Below are 14,283 nucleotides of genomic sequence, written 5' to 3'. Positions count from 1 at the left end.
ACGATTCTTACTATCAGATGGGGATAGAGTAGGAAGCAGAATTTACCCCATATTATAGAAGCTTTGGTTTTCTGAGTTCCCTAACTCTGCATTTTTCCTGAAAGATACAAATCAGGGGACTGTTCAAAAAGCATTGAACATTCAGAACATTCTAGTGTTTTAAATTTAACAAAATTGTTATTTAATTTAATTTTAAATACACTTTAAAATGTATTATGGTTACATGGGAAGCCTCAATTATACCTGTTTTGCCTTAAGCAGAAAGATGGGCACACAGGTGTTAATTGTAAATAATCCTTTTACCTTTTTATATGACTGAAAAATTCCAATGAAAATCATAAGAAAAAAAATCTCATAGTAGTCACACAAGCTATCAGCTATTTAGGTATAATTCCTTAATAAATGGATTCCAATTAAATCATAATGTGAGTTAATAAGAAAAAACTTTAAAGAATTAAATAAATTTAAGGTTCTGCATGGTTCTCAGAAGAACCATTATAACTTAGCCATTATAACTACAACTAGATAGAATGTTGAAACAGAACTGGAAATGCTGATTACTGCCATGTAGTCAGAGTAGTTGAATTGGTCACCTGTTGATGGTAAGAAAAAAAAATTTTTAACAATTTTTTTAAAGATTTATTTATTTTAGAGAGAGTGCACATGCACACAGGAGTAGTAGTGAGTGCAGAGAGAGAGAAAGAATCTCAAGTAGACTCCCCACTGAGAACGGAGCCTGACACGGGGCTCAATCCTATGACCCTGAGATGAAGTGAGCTGAAATCAAGAGCTGGATGCTTAACCAACTAAGCCATCTAGGTGTCCCAACAATTTTCTACACTGAATACTTGGACACAAAGTTTGTGGAAGAAATAAATGTACATTCCAGTAATATTATGTAAGCTATTGGTCTCCAATTTTTTATCACATGCCAACATCAGAAAAACTGTAGAAACATTCTCATAGGTATACATTTATTTAAGTATTATATACAAATACTACTGTGTATTATAAAACATATGCCACAAGTGGAAATTTAAAAAGAGGAGATAAAGAAAAAATTAACAATTAACATATTTTAATTTATTAATGGTATAAAATCTGATTTTTCTCTCATTATAAAAAGGAGCAATGTAATAGAAAAGGCCTAAATATTTTTTTTTAAATCTTGGATTAATAATTTGAAGGTCTAGTTCTAAAATATATATATTGAGGGGGAGGGGCAAGATGGCGGAAGAGCAGGGTCTCCAAGTCACCTGTCCTCAACAAATTACCTAGAAAACCATCCAATCATCCTGAAAATCTACGAATTCGGCCTGAGATTTAAAGAGAGACCAGCTGGAATGCTCCAGTGAGAAGAGTTCGCGCTTCTATCAAGGTAGGAAGACAGGGAAAAAGAAATAAAGACACAAAAGGCCTCCAAGGGGGAGGGGCCCGCGAGGAGCCGGGCTGAGGCCGGGGCGAGTGTCCCCAGGACAGGAGAGCCCCGTCCCGGAGGAGCAGGAGCTGCACCGACCTTCCCCGGGGAAAGGGGCTCCCCGGGAATTGGAGCAGGATCCCCAGAAAGGCGGGGATGCCCTCGGGCTCCCTGGGACACTAACAGGCACCTGCGCCCCGGGAGATGCGCCGAGCTCCCTAAGGGCTGCAGCGCTCGGCGGGACCCGGAGCAGCTCGGAGGGGCTCGGGCGGCGGCTCCGCGGAGGGGGCTGCGGGGCGGGAGCGCGGATCCAACAGCGCAGGCCCCGGAGCACAGGGCGCCGGGACACAGCCCAGGATCCGGCCTCCCCCAGGGACAGGCAGAGGCCAGGAGGGCCCAGGATAGCAAGGACGCTCCTGCCCCGAGCTGAGCAGATCAGCGGCCCCGCCCCGGAGCCTCCAGGCCCTGCAGACGGAGAGCCCCGGAGCTACTGCGGGAGCTGACTCCAGGGTCCCAGAGCTGCCGCCCAGCCACTGTGGCTTCCTCCCGGGGCCTCACGGGGTGAACAACCCCCACTGAGCCCTGCACCAGGCAGGGGCGGAGCAGCTCCCCCAAGTGCTAACACCTGAGAATCGGCACAGCAGGCCCCTCCCCCAGAAGACCAGCGAGACGGACCAGTTCCAGGGGAAGTCAAGGGACTTAAAGTACACAGAATCGGAAGATACTCCCCGTGGTTTTTGTTTCTGTTTTTGTTTGTTTTTGGTTTTGGTTTCTTTGTGTTTTTTTTGTTTGTTTTGTGTTTTTTTTTTCTTTCTTTCTTCTTGATTTCTGATTGCTTACCCCACCCCACCCCCCCTTTTTTTTCTTTTTCTCCTTTCTTTCTTTTTCTTTCTTTTTCTTCTCTTTTTTCCCTTTCTTTTTTTCTTCTTTCTCTTTTTTCTTTTTCTCTTTTCTTTCCTTCTCTCTCTTTTTCTCCTTTTCCCAATACAACTTGCTTTTGGCCACTCTGCACTGAGCAAAATGACTAGAAGGAAAACCTCACCTCAAAAAAAAAAAAATCAGAAACAGCCCTCTCTCCCACAGAGTTGCAAAATATGGATTACAATTCAATGTCAGAAAGCCAATTCAGAAGCACTATTTTACAGCTACTGGTGGCTCTAGAAAAAACCATAAAGGACTCAAGAGACTTCATGACTGCAGAATTTAGATCCAATCAGGCAGAAATTAAAAATCAATTAAATGAGATGCAATCCAAGCTAGAAGTCCTAACGACGAGGCTTGACGAGGTGGAAGAACGAGTGAGTGACATAGAAGACAAGTTGATGGCAAAGAGGGAAACTGAGGAAAAAAGAGACAAGCAATTAAAAGACCATGAGGATAGATTAAGGGAAATAAATGACAGCCTGAGGAAGAAAAACCTACGTTTAATTGGGGTTCCTGAGGGCGCCGAAAGGGACAGAGGGCCAGAATATGTATTTGAACAAATACTAGCTGAAAACTTTCCGAATCTGGGAAGGGAAACAGGCATTCAGATCCAGGAAATAGAGAGATCCCCCCCTAAAATCAACAAAAACCGTTCAACACCTAGACATTTAATAGTGAAGCTTGCAAATTCCAAAGATAAGGAGAAGATCCTTAAAGCAGCAAGAGAAAAAAAGTCCCTGACTTTTATGGGGAGGAATATTAGGGTAACAGCAGACCTCTCCACAGAGACCTGGCAGGCCAGAAAGGCCTGGCAGGATATATTCAGGGTCCTAAATGAAAAGAACATGCAACCAAGAATACTTTATCCAGCAAGGCTTTCATTCAAAATGGAAGGAGAGATAAAGAGCTTCCAAGACAGGCAGGAACTGAAAGAATATGTAACCTCCAAACCAGCTCTGCAAGAAATTTTAAGGGGGACTCTTAAAATTCCCCTTTAAGAAGAAGTTCAGTGGAACAATCCACAAAAACAAGGACTGAATAGATATGATGACACTAAACTCATATCTGTCAATAGTAACTCTGAACGTGAACGGGCTTAATGACCCCATCAAAAGGCGCAGGGTTTCAGACTGGATAAAAAAGCAGGACCCATCTATTTGCTGTCTACAAGAAACTCATTTTAGACAGAAGGACACCTACAACCTGAAAATAAAAGGTTGGAGAACCATTTACCATTCAAATGGTCCTCAAAAGAAAGCAGGGGTAGCCATCCTTATATTAGATAAATTAAAATTTACCCCGAAGACTATAGTGAGAGATGAAGAGGGACACTGTCTCATACTCAAAGGATCTATCCAACAAGAGGACTTAACAATCCTCAATATATATGCCCCGAATGTGGGAGCTGCCAAATATTTAAACCAATTAATAACCAAACTGAAGAAATACCTTGATAATAATACACTTATACTTGGTGACTTCAATCTAGCTCTTTCTACCCTGGATAGGTCTTCTAAGCACAACATATCCAAAGAAACGAGAGCTTTAAATGATACACTGGACCAGATGGATTTCACAGATATCTACAGAACTTTACATCCAAACTCAACTGAATACACATTCTTCTCAAGTGCACATGGAACTTTCTCCAGAATAGACCACATACTGGGTCACAAATCGGGTCTGAACCGATACCAAAAGATCGGGATAGTCCCCTGTATATTCTCAGACCATAATGCCTTGAAATTAGAACTTAATCACAACAAGAAGGATGGAAGGACCACAAACACGTGGAGGTTAAGGACCATCCTGCTAAAAGATGAAAAGGTCAACCAGGAAATTAAGGAAGAATTAAAAAGATTCATGGAAACTAATGAGAATGAAGATCCAACCGTTCAAAATCTTTGGGATGCAGCAAAAGCAGTCCTGAGGGGGAAATACATCGCAATACAAGCATCCATTCAAAAACTGGAAAGATCTCAAATTCAAAAGCTCACCTTACAGATAAAGGAACTAGAGAAAAAGCAACAAAAAGACCCCACCCCCAGCAGAAGAAGACAGTTAATTAAAATTCGAGCAGAACTCAATGATATCGAGACCAAAAGAACTGTGGAACAGATCAACAGAACCAGGAGTTGGTTCTTTGAAAGAATTAATAAGATAGATAAACCATTAGCCAACCTTATTAAAAAGAAGAGAGAGAAGACTCAAATTAATAAAATCATGAATGAGAAAGGAGAGATCACTACCAACACCAAGGAAATACAAACGATTTTAAAAACATATTATGAACAGCTGTACGCCAATAAATTAGGAAATCTAGAAGAAATGGATGCATTCCTGGAAAGCCACAAACTACCAAAACTGGAGCAGGAAGAAATAGAAAACCTGAACAGGCCAATAACCAGGGAGGAAATTGAAGCAGTCATCAAAAACCTCCCAAGACACAAGAGTCCAGGGCCAGATGGCTTCCCAGGGGAATTCTATCAAACGTTTAAAGAAGAAATCATACCTATTCTACTAAAGCTGTTTGGAAAGATAGAAAGAGATGGAGTACTTCCAAATTCGTTCTACGAGGCCAGCATCACCTTAATTCCGAAACCAGACAAAGACCCCACCAAAAAGGAGAATTACAGACCAATATCCCTGATGAACATGGATGCAAAAATTCTCAGCAAGATACTAGCCAATAGGATCCAACAACACATTAAGAAAATTATTCACCATGACCAAGTAGGATTTATCCCTGGGACACAAGGCTGGTTCAACACTCGTAAAACCATCAATGTGATTCATCATATCAGCAAGAGAAAAACCAAGAACCATATGATACTCTCATTAGATGCAGAGAAAGCATTTGACAAAATACAGCATCCATTCCTGATCAAAACCCTTCAGAGTGTTGGGATAGAGGGAACTTTCCTCGACATCTTAAAAGCCATCTACGAAAAGCCCACAGCAAATATCATTCTCAATGGGGAAGCACTGGGAGCCTTTCCCCTAAGATCAGGAACAAGACAGGGATGTCCACTCTCACCACTGCTGTTCAACATAGTTCTGGAAGTCCTCGCCTCAGCAATCAGACAACAAAAAGACATTAAAGGCATTCAAATTGGCAAAGAAGAAGTCAAACTCTCCCTCTTCGCCGATGACATGATACTCTCCATAGAAAACCCAAAAGCCTCCACCCCAAGATTGCTAGAACTCATACAGCAATTTGGTAGCGTGGCAGGATACAAAATCAATGCCCAGAAATCAATGGCATTTCTATACACTAACAATGAGACTGAAGAAAGAGAAATTAAGGAGTCAATCCCATTTACAATTGCACCCAAAAGCATAAGATACCTAGGAATAAACCTAACCAAAGAGGTAAAAGATCTATACCCTAAAAACTATAGAACACTTCTGAAAGAAATTGAGGAAGACACAAAGAGATGGAAAAATATTCCATGCTCATGGATTGGCAGAATTAATATTGTAAAAATGTCAATGTTACCCAGGGCAATTTATACGTTTAATGCAATCCCTATCAAAATACCATGGACTTTCTTCAGAGAGTTAGAACAAATTATTTTAAGATTTGTGTGGAATCAGAAAAGACCCCGAATAGCCAGGGGAATTTTAAAAAAGAAAACCATAGCTGGGGGCATCACAATGCCAGATTTCAGGTTGTACTACAAAGCTGTGGTCATCAAGACAGTGTGGTACTGGCACAAAAACAGACACATAGATCAATGGAAGAGAATAGAGAACCCAGAAGTGGACCCTGAAATGTACGGTCATCTAATATTCGATAAAGGAGGAAAGACTATCCATTGGAAGAAAGACAGTCTCTTCAATAAATGGTGCTGGGAAAATTGGACATCCACGTGCAGAAGAATGAAACTGGACCACTCTCTTTCACCATACACAAAGATAAACTCAAAATGGATGAGAGATCTAAATGTGAGACAAGAGTCCATCAAAATCCTAGAGGAGAACACAGGCAACACCCTTTTTGAACTTGGCCACAGTAACTTCTTGCAAGATACATCCACAAAGGCAAAAGAAACAAAAGCAAAAATGAACTATTGGGACTTCATCAAGATAAGAAGCTTTTGCACAGCAAAGGATACAGTCAACAAAACTAAAAGACAACCTACAGAATGGGAGAAGATATTTGCAAATGACATATCAGATAAAGGGCTAGTTTCCAAAATCTATAAAGAACTTATTAAACTCAACACCAAAGAAACAAACAATCCAATCATGAAATGGGCAAAAGACATGAAGAGAAATCTCACAGAGGAAGACATGGACATGGCCAACAAGCACATGAGAAAATGCTCTGCATCACTTGCCATCAGGGAAATACAAATCAAAACCACAATGAGATACCACCTCACACCAGTGAGAATGGGGAAAATTAACAAGGCAGGAAACAACAAATGTTGGAGAGGATGCGGAGAAAGGGGAACCCTCTTACACTGTTGGTGGGAATGTGAACTGGTGCAGCCACTCTGGAAAACTGTGTGGAGGTTCCTCAAAGAGTTAAAAATAGACCTGCCCTACGACCCAGCAATTGCACTGTTGGGGATTTACCCCAAAGATTCAGATGCAATGAAACGTCGGGACACCTGCACCCCGATGTTTCTATCAGCAATGGCCACAATAGCCAAACTGTGGAAGGAGCCTCGGTGTCCATCGAAAGATGAATGGATAAAGAAGATGTGGTTTATGTATACAATGGAATATTACTCAGCAATTAGAAACGACAAATACCCACCATTTGCTTCAACGTGGATGGAACTGGAGGGTATTATGCTGAGTGAAGTAAGTCAATCGGAGAAGGACAAACAGTGTATGTTCTCATTCATTTGGGGAATATGAATAATAGTGAAAGGGAATATAAAGGAAGGGAGAAGAAATGTTGGGAAATATCAGGAAGGGAGACAGAACATAAAGACTCCTAACTTGGGGAAACGAACTAGGGGTGGTGGAAGGGGAGGAGGGCGGGTGTTGGAGGGGAATGGGTGACGGGCACTGAGGTGGACACTTGACGGGATGAGCACTGGGTGTTTTTCTGTATGTTGGTAAATTGAACACCAATAAAAATTAATTAAAAAATAAAATAAAATAAAATAAAATAAAATAAAATAAAATAAAATATATATATTGATACTTGGTTTGAATGGCTGTCACAGCTAAAAAAGATACCTCACAAAGATCCATAAATCTAAATGCAAAAAGTACATCATTGGCTGTGCTTAATTGGGATACTCATTTATCAATCCCATCTACCAATTATGCAAAAGATCTTTGTTGATACTCCCTTGGTTTCTATTTTCTTTTTCTTTAGTTCTATTTCCTGATGTCAATTAGTTATAGTTAAATACTAATAATTTTTATTTGGACTTTAAAACAGTTTAGAAAATTATGTTTTCAAGTTCTGAAAGCATATTGATATGAGAGTTTACATAGGTGGCACAGGTGTTGTTAGCAATAAAATAACAATATTTCTGTAGCCACCACTACAGCCTGGCTAACCAACATGCCCCCATTCTTATGCCTGCTTCTTGTAAGGAAATCAGGAAAAGTCTGGTACTCTTTCCTAACTTATCTTGTAGTAAAGAATAGCCATGTGACATAGTTTGGCCAATGTAATATGAATGGAAGTTCACCGAAATATGAGAATCCAATGAATATAAGTAGAAGTTTATGCTTTCTTGACAAAAAGGATAGCTGTAAATCTTCCTCTTGTATTTGTACTCCTCTTCTCACAAAACACTTTTACCCTATACCTGACACATGACCTTCTAATACGTAGATACATAGGCTAAGTGAAGATACCCATGTTAAGGTGCATATTAAATAAATATTAATAAAGTTTAATTTCTTTCTTAATTTTATATTAAAACATGTAGATAAAAAAAAAAATAAAACATGTAGATAAAAGTTTGAATACATTTTCCCCACACCCAATGAACTTTCCTGAAACAATACTTGTAACAATCCAAAGACTATAATTATCCACATTTCAGAGACAAGTTTCAGTCAGGTTAAGGGACCTTTCCCCAAACAAACAATACATGAACAGCATGACTATAAATGAATTTTTTATGGAGAATATTGACTGGGGACTGTTTTTATGGGATAAAAACATTTTATTCCATTTGCCAAATAAACTAAACATACATACATTAAAACTACACAAAGAATGTGCCAACTGTTTAAAAGAGAAATAACAAGTAAATCACTGCATTTTTATATGAAAATTTTCATGAGTTAACAATGCTACATGTTTATATGCTGTGCTTAATTATATTGAGTTTGATATGCAGCAATTTTAGAAAGACTTATTTTAGTTGCTATCATAATACCTATTTTTTAAAAAAATTAACAAAACTGTGTCCCTTGACACTGATACCAAAGGTTAGTAAGTCATCAACAAATATTTACAGTATTTATTCCATTTTTCTTATGAAAGTTACCAAGGATTCAAAGGTAAGACATGGTCCTTGACATTGAAGAATTCATAACTGAGGAGGGAGGCATATATAACTGTCACGATATTATGTGATGAGAGTGACAAAACAGGTTCCCATACAGTGCCATGGGATCACATAGTAGAAAGTGATGTCAACAAATACCTCACAAATGTCATTTGAGCTAGACCTCTGAAGGATGAGCTGGTTTTCCTCCAAAGCTCTGCAAAAATACAGAAAATCTGAAACTTCTAACGCCTATACAAATGGATGTCTGACTTAATCTAGATCATTTCCAAGGCAAAGCCAGGAACAAAGACAGATCTGAAGCTCCTAAAAGTCTCAAGCTTGTGACTAAAGTCAGAGGCCAAAGATAGATATAGAAATGGCAGAAAGCAGCAGTTCTTAAAACTTTTTGGTTTCAGGACTTCACACTTTTAGAAATTACTGAGGACTCCCAAAGAGCTTTTGTTTATATGGGTATACCTACTGATATTTACTATATTAGAGATTAAAACAGAAAATTAAAATACTTATTAGTTCTTTTTAAAACCTTATATGTTAATATATTTCTTTTAAAACAACTCTATTTTTCAGAGAAAAATAGCAAGAAGAGTGACACTGTTCACATTTTTGCAAATCTCTTTGATGTCCAGCTTAACAGAAGATAGCTGGGGGGGCACAGTTGGTTCAGTGTGAAACTCGTGGTTTCAGCTCAGGCTGTGATCTCTGGGTTGTGAGATCGAGTCTTAAGTCAGGCTCTGTGCTGGGTGTGGAGTCTGCTTAAGATTCTCTCTCTCCCTCTCCCCCTGCCTACCTCCCTTTTGCCCCCTCATGCTCACACTCTTTCTCTTTCTCAAATAAATAAATCTTAAAAAAAAAAAAAAAAGAAGACAGCTGGATTCTCATATCTGCTACTGTTTTCAATCTGTTGTGAAGTAATGAAAATCTAGCACACATTGATACACAGTTGGAAAAGGTCATGTTAAAAGTCTTTTCAGACAATTGTGGATATTCTTTGATACTTTATCAAAACTCACAAGTGGTGGTTTCCGAAAGATTAGTTGCTGTATAGAATCTGAAATCATATTGATGAACTTTACAAACTCTGTGAATGTCAAAATCCACTTAACTTCAGTGATCATTTTGCACTTTGAAAGGAATTTATATCTATGCATAATTTTGAAACATTATCCACTGGTCACCTGGAAAACAGATTCCCTGACAATGTTGCCATATTTCATTATATAATACTGAAAATAACATTTCTAATCATCACCTATCTTTTCAGAAAAGTTTTTTAAGTACTGGGAAGATCTCAAGCTCAAAATAGCAGATAGGAGTCTTTCAAAAATCTAATTTTTACTTGAAAGCTCTCATTTTACCACTGGCAACAAGTATTGTCAGTTGTTTCCCTTGAAGTGACCGGATCATTTTGTTCCTTTTTTGAGAATATACGTACCAAGTAACCAAGTCTAAATAACCAGTTTGTCAGTTATTCTTTTAAGTAAAAATGGTGTTCCCTGACACAGACCTCTTCTAGCCAAGCTTACAATCCAAACAATAGAGCAAGTCCTTCCTTTTGAGATAATGGTAGTACTTTGATGTGCAGCAAAAGTGTTTTATGCATACTTCCTAACACAGAATACTAGAAGAATGTGTACTCCAAGATAAAGTTTTAATAAAATGAATGATTTTTACTGCTTCATAAAGACATTCTTAAGTGAAATTGGTTCTTTTTTTAAACCGAGTCTGCATGGCCCTGAAAAATACAATGAAAACTTCTAATAATTTGGTGCCACTGCCTTGATTCATACATTGGTGCCAGCGGGTTTTACCCATTTTTTCTTGTCCAATCTGTGCAAATGTCAACATGCTGAAGAAAGTAAATAATGTCTTAGTATTATTACGAAAATGTCCTTTACTTCAGAAACCCAATGAACTATCTCATGGGCCTCCAGAGACCACACTTGGAGAAGAGACAGCAAGAGGATTAGCATCAAGGCAGACGTTTATTCATTTATTCCACTATGGTATTTATTTTGCTAAGGGTGCTAACCCTGGGTCTAGCAACTGGGATCATCCTGGTGATGAAACAGTCCCTGCCCTCTATTGAGGCACACCAGGGACTGAAACTAATAAGAAATTAAGAATGGGGATTCCTCACAATATATATTTTTTACATATTCAAATTATAAGCTTGGATAGCTGTGGTTTCATAGTATTACATAATAGATATTGCTAGAAATCAATGGCAATTTAATGTCTACTGATTACTTTTAACAGTTTTTTACCGTAAATCTTCAGAGACCTTATTTTTAGTATTGAAGTCAAATCTTAAAAGGTTCCAAGAAATTAGATGGTGATACAGGACAGCAAACAGATAATGCATACTCATTAACAGATGTTCAATAGTACTGAAAAATAATTTGCATTGCTGGCTCCTTTTCTACTTGTTTACAAATCAGCAAACAGGCAAGCTCAAAATACTATGGAAGCTGTGTGCTTAGCCTTTAGTGGGGAAGAGGCTCTCAGAGCTGTTTGGCAATCTCTCTTCCTTCAGGAACACTATGAGTAGGTACTGGAGAGAATGAACACTCCCTTTATTGTTAATTATTCCATTCCTATATTATCTGTGGTCAGTTCCTCAGCAACAAATAAAATAAGTGCTCTGCCCAGACAAGAGAGAGAACAAAATTCACTGGATTTAATGGGGCCCCTCTGAAAACTAAGTATCTCTAAAAGTTGATCTAACATTATCTAACTCATGAAGTAGAGATAATTCTGTCCTCCAACTCCTTTAACATATACATAGTAGATACTGGTAAATTTCAACTATTTATAGCTTCAATCTTATCAAGTACATTATTAAAAAAATCTAGGTGTCAAGTAGAATAAAACAATTCTAAAATCCTCATACCCTGTTCCAGGAAATACATTTATATACATTTCATTTCTGATACAATTTTAAGAAAGTTTTTAAAAAAGTTTTAAAAAGTGCTTTCATTTAAAACTCTTCATAAATTTTAGGAGACTGTCACCTCTCTTCCTCAATATATTTACATGTTAGATACCTCCATTCAAGAGCACTCTGAAACAAAGACAAATCTATCTATGACAAGAATCATGAACTTTTTTTCATTTTCAATCCTCACTAATCCCCCACACCTCTACCCTAAGGATTTGAAAGTTGCTAAGGAAAGGACAAAGGTTAAAAAAGAATTCCAATAAAATGGCCTAATGTCTTTGGCGGAGTATCAGATTCTAACACAAACGCATTAAAAACAAAAATAATAGTAGCAACTAATACAGAATTTACTATGTTCAAGGCACTATTCTGAATACTTTACATACATTACCATATTTAATCCTCACAACAGCTCTATGAGATAAGCATTACTATCCCTATTTTATAGACGAGCACACTAAGAGAGAAGTTAAATAAACTACTTCTTAAGAGGCATAGTCTATGGACTTGGCAGTGTGATTCCAGGCTGAATATACAATTCACTGGGCACCTGGAGCTATTTGGTGGCTCAATGGTTAAATGTCTGACTTTGGCCCTGGTCATGATCTCAGGGTCTTGGGATTCAGCCCTGCTGAGCCCCGCATTGGGCTCCCTGCTCAGCAGGCAATCTGCTCATGCTCTCTCTCTGCCTTGCTCTCTCAAATAAATGAATAAAATCTTTAAAAAAAAAAAAAAAAAAAGGAAGAAAGAAAAGAATATATGACTTATTCGGTGCTATGATTTCGGGTACCAAGGATCTTAGGGAAGATTCAGTACCCTGAAAAATCATTCTTTTTATAACTGACTCAGAACTAAAATATTATCTAGAAAAAAAACTGTGTTAGAACCAAGACCTAAATTCTACTTCTAGCCCTGAATTTTAAATGTGTGATATGTGATATTAGTCTTCATAACATCTATTCTGGTTTTTGGTTTTATCATTTGTAAAACAAAAAAAAAAAAAAAAAGAGGAATGAATTACAATTCATTTATTCAACTAAAAAGCACTAAGTACTTACCAAGTGCAAGGCAGTATGCATTACTAAGAACCTGTTTAACCCATGTAAATTCTATTTTCCCAGTTAATATCTCACAAGAGGACCCTGCAGCTATTCTAGCTTGCACCTTAAAACTTGGAATGCCTTTTAAGGATGAAGAGATGAAACCGAGCCAAAGAAGTTTAATTACTTGTCCCATAAGGAAATTTAAGGGAAAACTGGTCAAAACTCCTCAGTTATTCTAATTTTACCAAGGCTAGCACAAGGAACAATGTAATGAATTTTTGATTCAAGAAAAATTTATTGACCATCCATTACATGTTAGGAATGGCAATATAATGGCAGACAAAACAAGTCCCATTCTTACAGAGTTTACACTTGCCATAAAGGAAGAACTTAACAAGAGGTTAAAAATTTTATTTAAAAATATGACCTTAATGGTTTAAGTCACAAAAACATCCTTAAAAACATCTTTTTCCTACCTAGAATTCCAAAGAAGCTACCAAACTTTCCAAAGGTACCTTTAAGAAATGTTTCTTTAAGATCAAACTCAATGGGATTAAAATTTAAGAACATTGATTAGTTTTACTATAGTATAGTACAAACTTTGTAATCTGAGTTATAGGTACAAAGTAATTATTCACTAACTTGGCACTCAGGTTTAATGTATTAAATCAGTTTTTTCAAGCACCTACAGTTTCATTCCACTTCAAATCTACATGTAATACTCTTCTAAATTAGTACTTTTCAAATATGTCAGCCATCAGAATTACTTAGAATAATGGGAGAGTCAGGTGGCATACAGTTAAAATGGATTTTCTGTGGTCCCACTCTTGAAAATTCTGATTTAGTAGTAAGAAGTGGGCCCCAGGTGATTCTGATCCAGCTAGGCAACTATGGATTCTCCTCTACAGTTTATTCGTACCAGTTTACATTTCCATCTTCTGGTCTCAAGCATATTTTTATTTTAGTACTCAGAGAAATAAATCTACTATGGTATAAACCTTAGAATTTCTCCTCAGTTTCTAGTATTAAATAAGTCTTCCAGTAAACTCTGACCAGGCTTTGACCTATAAAGATTCAGATCACAAGAATTTACTAGGTATTTCCTCTGATCTGGACAAATAGCACTAGGTTCAACTATTTTGAGTTAAATATTTACTTTAGCACATATATGTGTATGTATTCACAAAAATTTGTTAAGATACTACTATGTGCCACACTGCTCTAAGCATCTGAGACATCAGTGAGATGTCAGGTGAATAAAATGAATGAATTCCTGCCAAGGCAAAAATACACATTTTTTTTTTTCAAGTACATACAGAATACTTACCAAGACAATTACATTCTGGGTCATAAAAAAAGCTTCAATAAATTTGAAAGCATTAAATCACATGAAGTGTGCTCTCTAACCACAAGAGAATTAAGTTAGACATCAAACAAAGAAAGATATTTAGAAAAATCCCAAGT

At 37.5% G+C, this 14,283-nt stretch overlaps 1 protein-coding gene across 33 annotated transcripts in view; it reads right to left on the bottom strand.

Annotated features, from left to right (window-relative positions):
- EHBP1 (EH domain binding protein 1) overlaps positions 1-14,283 on the bottom strand; it is a 320,237-nt gene that overhangs the window by 125,667 nt on the left and 180,287 nt on the right. The gene's annotated exons all lie outside the window — the stretch shown is intronic.

The sequence above is a fragment of the Vulpes vulpes genome, chromosome 16, assembly GCF_048418805.1.
Source record: "Vulpes vulpes isolate BD-2025 chromosome 16, VulVul3, whole genome shotgun sequence".
Classification (NCBI taxonomy): Eukaryota; Metazoa; Chordata; class Mammalia; order Carnivora; family Canidae; genus Vulpes; species Vulpes vulpes.
Note: the sequence above shows the minus strand (reverse complement) of the source record. Positions and strands in the feature narration are given on the sequence as shown.